This window comes from Tachysurus vachellii, chromosome 16 (assembly GCF_030014155.1).
Source record: "Tachysurus vachellii isolate PV-2020 chromosome 16, HZAU_Pvac_v1, whole genome shotgun sequence".
In the NCBI taxonomy this organism is placed as follows: domain Eukaryota; kingdom Metazoa; phylum Chordata; class Actinopteri; order Siluriformes; family Bagridae; genus Tachysurus; species Tachysurus vachellii.
In genome coordinates this window covers 7,984,505-7,996,686 of record NC_083475.1, presented here as the reverse complement: position 1 = coordinate 7,996,686, position 12,182 = coordinate 7,984,505, and the positions used below count along the sequence as shown (strand labels likewise).

The 12,182-nt window shown below is 38.2% G+C and overlaps 1 protein-coding gene across 3 annotated transcripts in view; it reads right to left on the bottom strand.

The window, feature by feature from the left end:
• Positions 1-10,737, bottom strand: part of LOC132859231 (chemokine-like protein TAFA-2) — a 45,042-nt gene extending 34,305 nt beyond the window's left edge. For all 3 annotated transcript variants that reach the window (XM_060889902.1, XM_060889904.1, XM_060889903.1), the window contains exon 1: positions 10,505-10,737. The gene's annotated coding sequence lies outside the window, so the exon portion shown is untranslated. The remainder of the gene's footprint in view (positions 1-10,504) is intronic.
• Positions 10,738-12,182: the final 1,445 nt, after the last annotated feature.

Below are 12,182 nucleotides of genomic sequence, written 5' to 3'. Positions count from 1 at the left end.
TGATATAACTATTAGGCAATTATCTCCACAGCACTAAACACTCATAAACCCAAACACCCTATTTGTTAAACATGAAGTTAAACTAGATACTTGGCTCCTATTTAAAGTGAGTTTTGTTTTGACTAAAATTGATTATGATTATGTTTTAATTCATTTTCAGTACGGTTTTAATTCTTTTTTTTAATTAAGACACTAGATAACATTGAAGAACATTAACAAGGCTAAATGACATTCACTCGATTTGATGACATACTATGAACAGTGTGTTATACTAAGCTTATACTTCTTGTATTCAGGAAGGTAACAGGATGAAATTCATAGTTAACTTAACCATTAGCATGAAGGTATATAGAATATATATGTAATATTTTATTTCCATTCGAAGCTCGGTTCTTTTACGGCCTAGAAAAGGATGTTTAATTTAAAATCAGTAAAACTAAGAGGAGATGGATTAGCCATCATTAGACTGCACTGTAGAGCTTGAGGATGAGCACCTCTGGCCCTATCTCAGTAAAATGTTTCCATATGCTCAAGTTAACGAAAGTCGTTCATAATGAGGATTCAACTTTGCCTCTCTAGAACAAAAGACACGATCAGGGGATTAGTGATCATTAAGATACAGGAGCATTAGTGAGATCAGACACTGATGTTGGAGTGCATCTGTGGGGATTAGTGATCATTCAGCTACAGGAGCATTAGTGAGATCAGACACTGGTGTTGGAGTGTGTCTGTGGGGATTAGTGATCATTCAGTTACAGGAGCATTAGTGAGATCAGACACTGACGTTGGAGTGTGTCTGTGGGGATTAGTGATCATTCAGCTACAGGAGCATTAGTGAGATCAGACACTGACGTTGGAGTGTGTCTGTGGGGATTAGTGATCATTCAGCTACAGGAGCATTAGTGAGATCAGACACTGAAGTTGGAGTGTGTCTGTGGGGATTAGTGATCATTCAGCTACAGGAGCATTAGTGAGATCAGACACTGATGTTGGAGTGTGTCTGTGGGGATTAGTGATCATTCAGCTACAGGAGCATTAGTGAGATCAGACACTGATGTTGGAGTGTGTCTGTGGGGATTAGTGATCATTCAGCTACAGGAGCATTAGTGAGATCAGACACTGATGTTGGAGTGTGTCTGTGGGGATTAGTGATCATTCAGCTACAGGAGCATTAGTGAGATCAGACACTGATGATGTAAGATTGAGGAGGTCTGGGGTTCAGTCTGTGTTCCAGTTCATCACAAAGGTGTTCAGTGGGGTTGAGTCAGATTCAGGGCTCTGTGCAGGACACTCCAGTTCTTCCACTCCAACATTAACACACCATGTCATCATGGAGCTCATGAGCTTTGTGTACAGGGACATTGTCATGCTGGAACAGTGTCTGAGTCTCGTAGTTCACTGAAGGGTTTTTGACAGTGTGTGGAAGAACCACATATGTGATATGTGATGCTCAGGCTTCCACATACTTTTTGCCATAGAGTGTGTGGAAATACATGCCCTGTCACTGCACTGGTAAATCATTTACTGTCCTCCATGATCTACTGAAAATGGACATTAATGTCTATTATATATAACATGACATGTCCATACATCTACATCTACACTTTGTAGCACTAGTCTATGTGTGTTGTTTGCAACTTTACTTCGAAAAGTTTTTCAAAGCTTCCTCATCCTCATTTCAAAGCTTGTATTTTTCAAAGCTTCCTCATCTTCCCCTTGTGAAGGAAGAGCTCCATCTTGTAAGAGAACAACCAAGCAGACAAGTAGAGAGTCAAGGTCAAGTCAAGGAGAGAGTCTTACAGTATTGTTTGCTATGTGCACAAAGTTAGGGAAGTAGACAAAACCTAAACGTGTGTAAGGGTATGAGCTGCTTCTGATTATATCAGTCATGGGTGTGGGATTAGTGAATTCATTTTGATCTGCCATATGGTTTTAGGCTTGTGTAATTTTAATAAGAAGAAAGGCTGTTAAAGCGAAGATCTAATTGCCTCTGCTTTACTGGAAAGAGGTGTGAGCACACAAGCATTAAATGAACAGAACATGAACCTCTCTCTGTCTTTTTTTTCTCCCCGATCTTTTTTTAACGGTTGCTACGGCAAGGCAATAGCAAGTTGTTCCATTCTCAGTCTCCAGTGGGGGTTTTTAATCCCCATTAACTGACAGGCTAATTTGTGAGATTGGATTACACAGGAGGCTCATTTATGGCACCTTTGGACACACGGGTCATGTGATGCTGCCCTCGACTCCACTCAGCAGTAAGACATGCTTTCCTCTTGAGCCTGGTGTGTGCATTTGTGTGGAAGTAAAAGGAGAAGTCATCTGACTAATCACCTAACATCAAACATTTTATTATGATTTACAATATTATAGCGATATATATCATTGGTATAATAAACATATAAATGTTTATTAAACCTATACTATACTATATACTGGACAGCTAAAGGATTTTAAGCAGCATTACATAAAGGGCTAATTCTAGCCTCCTGCAATGAGCAGGATCCGGTTGACGCACATGCTGAAAAAAGTTGAACCTTTTGCAAATATGGAGCATCTCAGTGCAGCGAGTACCAATGAGAGTGAAGACAGTAGAGCACACACTGCTTCTGCTTCATCTCGTATGATATGATGCAGATAAACACTGCAGAATTTTATACACAAACACCAAATCTCCCTCCAGCGTGTTTCGTTTTAGCCGCAACAAGAAAACTGATTTGGAATGCTATTGGCTCAATAAAACGTCACTATGGCAACCTGTAGCAGGACCATTTACTGACACCTTTATAGTATAGCGACTGAAGACATACGGCTTTAAAATTGTTGCTTAAGAGAGTGGAATTATGCACTCACTGGTCACTTTAATAGGAACTCTTTAAGAAATCAGCTCACTGAAAATCCCTGAGAAATGAAGATTGCTTTTTTTTCCCAATCTTCAACTGTCCGGTTTGGTGCAAGTCTGTGCCTACTGTATCCTCAGATTACTGCTTTTGGCTGACAGAAGTGCACGGTGTGATCGCTGCAGTGATGTGCAGCGGTGTGACTGTTGCAGTGATGGAATTTTAAGATCATCTTTTGAGAAGAAAAAAAAAACAGGATTTTATAGGAGGTATATGACAGATATTTCTGTTGTGTATCCTGCCCTGTCATGGTTCCACACGAGGTCAGGAAAACACTGTGTCCGTAATGCCAGAGAGAAGCTAATTTTATTTTTGAAGCAATTAGGCTTGGTAAATCAGGCTGTGCCGTGATCACACACACTTTTACATTACAAGTGAACATTTCTTGCTCACAACCAAAAATCAGTTATAGCTATAACCGTGATGAACCAATAAATTACTGTTCAATAAACAAAGAGAACATACCCACTATCTATCTATCTATCTATCAACACACTATCCCTCGTTCTTATCAGTTATCACCTATTATTCTAAATAAACCTATAAACCTGTTCAACTTTTGCCTTTTTTTTTACACTGCCGACTATTTCAAGATTCTTCTCAATTCTATTTATATGTGTGTATCCACACATGCATGCATCCATGAACACACACTTTGAGAAATCACATGCCTCAGCTGACAAGTCGCTGTGTCTCCACACTCTGCATGTCAGCAGGTGCATAAAGAAAGAATAAGCAAGCGAGGTGCAATAGATTCATTTGAAATATCTTACTTACTAACAAATTTCCTGAACGTTATGTAGAGCATGATAATATTAGAAATGAATGATATAAAAAATAATGATTTAGTCCTTTGCCTTAGGAGAAGTCTATAATGTTGTGAAGAAATTCTCTTTGAAAAAATGATCGTCTACTTCACAGGCTGATGGAAAGATTGGGGGTGAGGCTTCACGAATATGGGTGGGAAGTTGAAAGGAAGTTGAAAAAAATTCCTTTTTTTTTTTTAGAATTTTTTATTTGAATTTGATTAGATTATCTGAATTTATACACAATATGTTATATTTATAATATTATAGAAATATTATATCCAATATTTACATTACATTTATTTGACCAGGTTTAATATTTGAATTTTTTTTACTCTTTTTTTAAAAACCAACCCCCACACATTGCCTATGCTCATGGAATGTCCATCCCAAGGATCTACATCTGGCCATTAAGTTTATTTTAGTATATTTGAATGATTTGTTTTTTACTCCTTGATTCCCACCTACCCCATTCCAACCCTTGACCCATGTTCATACCCATTAGAGACCGCATTTTACCACGTATATTCATTCATTCATTCATTCATCTTCTACCGCTTATCCGAACTACCTCGGGTCACGGGGAGCCTGTGCCTATCTCAGACGTCATCGGGCATCAAGGCAGGATACACCCTGGACGGAGTGCCAACCCATCGCAGGGCACACACACACTTACCACATACACTATTTTAAAAAAAAGTACTATACAATGATTTTGATTAGTTTGTAGTTTTCCCCCAATTTTGGCAACAAGCACAGAGGAATATAAAAAAGCAGTGGCAGAGCATGTGATTGTTGTTTTCCCCAAAACGCAATCCACCTAATGTCTCCCCTAAGATGTCTCCACTGGATGTGATTTGTTTTCCTTTTTTGTCATTTATTTTTTTGTTTATCTCAAATCTACCCACTCTGGAATTTTAGCAATATGAGGACAAGGAAGAGAAGAGTTTTTTCATATGTAGTTATTGTTGTGCATGAAGCATCCTCCTAAGGGAGCCATAGTACAGTAAGTGTAATGAAATGCAGCAAGAAAAAGCAGAATATACACCAAACACAACAGAGAGCATTTCAGGATTTCTGTAGATGGTAGATATTCCTTTCACCCCTACTCTTGACACCACATGTGTCTAGCTATGAAGCCTGATATCTGATTAATTAGGTCTTCGAGCAGGACTAAAGCAGGGTGAGACACCGTGGTGTCGGTGCCACATGTGAAGGATCAGACAGGAGTTTGTGGATAATTGGCTGGGCTGCCCAGTGGAAGCAAGTCACGGTTGTCCAGGGCGACTCATTACATTACAATTCATGGAGTGCATCCAGCCTCTGTCATAAAAAAAAGCACCGGTCGCTTCATCATCCAGGCAGGGAATGTGATTTGGAGTAGTAAACACTAGAGAACGTTCATGTGGTGCACTTTTAACGAGTGATTAGGATTTCTTTTGCTGTAACTGATGCTGAGGCACAAATTGTGAGCCACATCTACACCTGCTGTACATAGAATCACTCCTAGTGTCCCACAAGGCTCAGTACTTGGTCTTCTTCTGTTCTCCCTTTATACTTGTTCTGCTGGTGAAGTCGTATCTTTACATGGGTTTTCAAACCACTGCTATGCGAATGACACTCAACCCTTTGTCTCCTGCCTTCATTCAGACATCACTCTTTCTGCTCAGACTCTGCGACAGTTTCTTCACTGACTTCCTGTAGCTTCTGCATATGTAACTCCAGCACTGCTTGACTAATCCCAATACCAGGTGGTGAAGGTCTGTTCTGGCACCTACATTAGATTTCATTAGATCTACACACAGCTGAATTACTATCTGTTTATTCCCTCTGTATTTGCTGTTATAATGCTCTCCACTCTTTTGTGAAGTCTTTCCACTAGATGTTGGAGCGTGTCTGTGGGGATTAGTGATCATTCAGCTACAGGAGCATTAGTGAGATCAGACACTGATGTTGGAGTGTGTCTGTGGGGATTAGTGATCATTCAGCTACAGGAGCATTAGTGAGATCAGACACTGATGTTGGAGTGTGTCTGTGGGGATTAGTGATCATTCAGCTACAGGAGCATTAGTGAGATCAGACACTGATGTTGGAGTGTGTCTGTGGGGATTAGTGATCATTCAGCTACAGGAGCGTTAGTAAGATCAGACACTGATGTTGGAGTGTGTCTGTGGGGATTAGTGATCATTCAGCTACAGGAGCATTAGTGAGATCAGACACTGATGTTGGAGTGTGTCTGTGGGGATTAGTGATCATTCAGCTACAGGAGCGTTAGTAAGATCAGACACTGATGTTGTAGCGTGTCTGTGGGGATTAGTGATCATTCAGCTACAGGAGCATTAATGAGATCAGACACTGATGTTGTAGCGTGTCTGTGGGGATTAGTGATCATTCAGCTACAGGAGCATTAGTGAGATCAGACACTGATGTTGGAGTGTGTCTGTGGGGATTAGTGATCATTCAGCTACAGGAGCATTAGTGAGATCAGACACTGATGTTGGAGTGTGTCTGTGGGGATTAGTGATCATTCAGCTACAGGAGCATTAGTGAGATCAGACACTGATGTTGGAGTGTGTCTGTGGGGATTAGTGATCATTCAGCTACAGGAGCGTTAGTAAGATCAGACACTGATGTTGGAGTGTGTCTGTGGGGATTAGTGATCATTCAGCTACAGGAGCATTAGTGAGATCAGACACTGATGTTGGAGTGTGTCTGTGGGGATTAGTGATCATTCAGCTACAGGAGCGTTAGTAAGATCAGACACTGATGTTGTAGCGTGTCTGTGGGGATTAGTGATCATTCAGCTACAGGAGCATTAATGAGATCAGACACTGATGTTGTAGCGTGTCTGTGGGGATTAGTGATCATTCAGCTACAGGAGCATTAGTGAGATCAGACACTGATGTTGGAGTGTGTGTTGTGGGGATTAGTGATCATTCAGCTATAGGAGCATTAGTGAGATCAGACACTGATGTAGGAGTGTGTCTGTGGGGATTAGTGATCATTCAGCTACAGGAGCATTAGTGAGATCAGACACTGATGTTGGAGTGTGTCTGTGGGGATTAGTGATCATTCAGCTACAGGAGCATTAGTGAGATCAGACACTGATGATGTAAGATTGAGGAGGTCTGGGGTTCAGTCTGTGTTCCAGTTCATCCCAAAGGTGTTCAGTGGGGTTGAGTCAGAGTCAGGGCTCTGTGCAGGACACTCAAGTTCTTCCACGCCAACATGAACACACCATGTCTTCATGGAGCTCAGGGGCTTTGTAAGGTTACAGCATACAGAGATTTTCTAGACAAGTGTGTGCTTTCAAATTTGTAGCAACAGTTTGGGGAAGAATAACATAAGGGTTTGATTGTCATGGGTACACCTACTTTTCATGGTGGAAAACATACATAATCAGAGTTAGGTTAAGCACGTGTAGAGAGGGTTTAATGACAATATTGTGCTCATCGGTATTCAGACCTCAGACATGCACGCTGTTCAGAGAGCTGTGTGAGATTTGTGCATGTGGGCATGAAGACAGGCATGTCTCACTTAAATGTGAGACATGCCTTAAGGTCATTTTGTTTGTTGTTTAGCAGTAGGGTTCATAGGATCACAGCTCAAATGAACTTTCATTGAAATGAGCCAGTGACTACTTTTCTTTAAATCCTACACTCTCAGGGGTAACAGGGTTTCATCTAACACCATTTTTATGCATCACCATCACCTAATGTGAAGCGAGAAATCCCTGATGTGTTAAGAAACCTCACAGTTATAACAGCATCTGTAATTCTCCCTCTTTGCTAGATTAGAAACCACTGACAAGCTGTAATTAGAGTTTCCTGTCTTCACAAAACATGGTGGCTTTCAGATCTCAGAGGTGTCTAGTAACACGCTTTATTTGCTGGAGTAACTTTTTTAATTGTCACATCCAGGGATCTTATTTAAGGGCATATATTCTGGATAACATTGTGACCCTGACTAAGATCGATCCTGAACAATTACTGAACTGAAATGAACGAATGGCGTTTGAATTAAATTCTGTAGAGTCGAAGTCGGTGAACTTTTATTTTTACACCAGTAAATATGTTAAAAACAAAAAGATATTTTTATTTTATTGCATTTAGCTTTGTGCTACCCACTACGTCTTCCTGTTACTGTATTTGTCCGTTTATTTCACCATGTTTTTACTCACTGGATCTTACGCTCATTTCATTCTCTAAGAAGAATCTTCGATTTCACACTTGATGAAGTTTCCCCCTAAGTCACTCCAATGTTCATAAATCAATGCTTTTCTTACATTGTGCACTGAAAAAAACATGATGAGAAAACATGAGTTATTTCCTAATACACAAGGGTTTATGTTAAAGCTACGTTAATTATCACTAATATATGCCGTGTGCCCAACTTCTGTTACCGTTTACTAGCATTAAGTCATTCAGATCTTATGAATGTCACAGTCACCATCACCGACGGTATTCTCCTAAACATAGACTAAATCTCACCTTGCGTAATTCATAAGGGATTTTTGTCAATATACTATATGTTTAAACCTTTCCTCAAGTAATTACAAGTATTATGAAAAGTATTCATTATTTTTTAGGTGTCTGTACTTTTGCTTGAGCCATTATAGTTAATGTAACAGTACTTTTTTATTTTTTATTTTTTAAATGTATTTTCTAAGTCGTCGTTATTTTAGTCGAGCAATATTTTTAATTTAATATTTTTAAATGACGTCACCTCTTTACCTGAGTAATAATTTTCTGACATACAGTTTAAGGTCATTTTTCTTCTCCTATTTTTTTTTTTTAAACAAGTCCTTATTTTTAAATCCCATATAAGCAATATATTTACTTTTCTCTTTTTCAAGTGACAGTAACTTAAATTGAGTAAGGAAACAATACCCATTCTCTCTCAACTGATACTCTGATTCATTGACTGTGTTGACTTTTGTTCTGTAAAACCTACAGCTGTGTAATTTAGTTTTCATTATTAATGCATTAATGCGATAATATTTCAATAATGCGGTCATTTTCCCCTCTCAGGTAAGATAACTTTAACTTATACCCTACACTATTTATTATCAGACTGATTAAATCTTAATTCATAATTTGTTCAGTCATCCTTTGCACAAAAGGGGCTACTATACAAAAAAGAAGCTACATAGAAGAGGAGAAATATTAATTAATAAATGTCTAAGTCAGAGAATTTCTAGTCATTAAAATTTCTTTGTCACAGTATTTTATCCCTAGAACAGCTTCTTGCCAGTTTTTAAGCAAACCTCTACATCAAAGTGTTGCATATTTGCTTTGCAAATACAGTGAATATTCCTGGGATAATACAACTGTTGTCTTTTTATCCTGATTTCTGTCTTACCTCCACAATACACTACATACATCACTATAACCAACAGCAGTGAAGTCGGTCTCCTGACCCTTAAAATTGACTCTTAATCATTGTGATGTGCTCAAATAAATTCAGATATATACAAAACTCACTGCCTGCACTTCGGCCATAGCTGCACTGTAGTATGTGATGATGGACTTTAGAGAACCATGAATACAGAACACTATGATATGAATTTTCAGTGAAATATGTTTCTGCTCTTTAGAAATGCACACGAGCTCCAGAGGTTCACGTAAAAGAGTCAACTTATTCACAAAAAATGGTGTCACCCTAACAAGCATATTTTATATCTATAGTATTGACATTACTTGGATTGAAGCAAAGACTACTGATGTGCAGCTGTGATAGAAAAGTGCTCTGCATGGCTGTATAGTGAATTTTAATATTAAATCATATAATAATAATAATAATAATAATAATAATAATAATAATAATTAATAACAATAATAATAATAATAATAATAATAATAATAATAATAATAATAATAATAAAACCTTAAAATGTGAGTCTGACCCTAGGAACACTGTTTAAGAAGTAGAAGCCTGCAGAGTTACCAGAAAACATAATGACTAGCTTTGAAATCTTTTTTCTCTTTTCTCAACGCAGCTCTATTTCCAGAGATAACAATACTGTATATGTGGATGATTCACAGGACTAAGCAACCCTTGATTCATGCTTAATTTAACTCCAATCATGAATACTCTTTAATTACTTAGAGCGGCTGGTTATGATAATATAAATCAATCATTAAATTAGTCCATAATGTAATTAACACTGAGCCAAATTGCAAACCGTGTTTCATGTAAATAATTAGCTCAGGTGCATTTTATCGCACATGTACGAGTTTAAACTTGATGAAACACCAACACAATAATGGTTATAAACTACAAGGATAATTCAAGAGTAATTTGGATATATATCAAAGTCGTGATATGACCTGCACCACTAACTCCACTATGTAGTTTTACACGGCAGGTCCAGGATTACACAGCAAAAATCCCCAAGTGATGCAGCACTGAAAAATTAGAAGCAACAGCAAATAACTCGTACTAATGACTGAATGGACACCATGATGTTCTGGCCAAGGATAAGGACGCTTCTGAAGATGAATGGATGAATGAACCAACAATGAATGAATCAATTAATGAATGAATTCACTTCTGTAAAAGCTTAAAGAGTTAATAAACACAATAAGGGTTCTGACAACATGATCTGTGGTGGTTAAAAAAAAAATCCTCATTCAAACATGTAAAACTTTATATCACACTGTTGATGTTCTGTTATCTGATGTAAGGGTCAGAGAGATTATTGGAGATATTAAGAATGTTATCCCAGGCTGCAAAGTGAAAAATAGTTTCCAAGACGCACTTTGGTGTTTGGTGTAGTGTGTGTTGGGAATGAGTTTGTACCTGCTGCGCCGCTCCGTGTGCGCTCTCTTTCCCTCTCTATTCCTTTCTCTCCCTCTCTTTCTCTCTCTCACACACTCCTCAGCTCTGTTCCTTAATCCATCAGATTGAGCAGAGACTGGCCAATAGTCCGGCGTGATATGAGCATAGTTGATTTCGCTCAGGATCACGCAGCCCTGTTGGGATTTCTGATTTTTTGCGACTCTGCATCTGCTTTAATCCAGATGTTGCTCACGCGCCGCGGATGCGCCGATTCGACTTGCGTAATGTTCCTGTTCCGTGTGCGCACAGGTAATGAAAGTCCTCCGCGCACAAGCAATACTTCAGAGTGACACGATGATAAAAGTGGAAGAAAGTCTGAACGGCGCAGATAGGCGCTGTATAAGGCTACAGTGGGAGTGAATGTGTGTGTGTGTGTGTGTGTGTGTGTGTGTCTGCTCTTTCCAGTACGGCGTTCCAACACACACTGCCTCCACCAGGAAGAACTGAGTCTAGGTTTTGGAGATAGTGTGTTAACACTCAGCCTGTGATGGTATAACAGCCTATTAACAACAACAGCAACAACAACAACAATAATAACAACAACAGCAATGATAATAACAATAATAATAACAACAACAACAAAACAACAACAATAATAACAACAATAATTATAACAATAATAATAATAAAGAAGAAGAAGAATTTGTTGCTTTTGCCCTAAAAGCAAAATTAATGAGAACTGCACAGATTAAATTTAATTACAATATATTTACAGAAAAATTAATAATAGTAGTTGTCATTCTGTTTGATAAATTATATCTTATTTAAGTTGAGATCATTAAAATGAATATGGCTAGTAAATGTTAACACTTGCAGTCTATATTTTGGGTTTCTACATACAGTAAGTATGGAAATAGACATAATATTAAGAAGAAGAAGAAGAAGAAGAAGAAGAAGAAGAAGAAGAAGAAGAAGAAGAAGAAGAAGAAGAAGAAAATTTTCATAATTTAGTTGCAAATGCAGAAATGATTTGTTGTGATAATAAACCCTTGAGTGATCAAAGCAATACTGAGTTCATTTTTACTATTGCGCAAAGATTAAATGAGAAAATTGATCATGAACCTAACATAATAATAATAATAATAATCATAATAAATAATTATTATATAAATTCTATTATCATTTAAAGTTCATTTAAGAGAAAGGGCATGATCTTGTCTAGTCCTAGAACAAATCTTCTAAATATGACCAGAGTGCGCCATCGTGTGGACATGTAGTGTCCTCTTTTCAGTGGTCATCAGAAAGGAAAAGTATTTAATATAACCACTTTAGTTATTTTTATAATCACTAGTTATACTTTCTTATCTAAAATAAATGTTCTTTGCATTTCTTATTCATATATTGCTTTAAAGAACAATTTCACAGTCTATCACACCTGAATGCTCCTGTTGCAGTAAATCCTCTCTGCTTCAGAAGGAAATAGAAATCCTCAGTTTTCAGGTTGTTGGCATATCTACAGAATGCATAAGCAGCAGAATCACTAAGGGTCTCAAGCAGAACAGCAGGCGGTAATAATCCTGAGGAACTGTAAAGAAATTATGCAGTCAAATTGTTTCATCTGGGGGGCACGGTGGCTTAGTGGTTAGCACGTTCGCCTCACACCTCCAGGGTCGGGGTTCGAGTCCCGCCTCCACCTTGT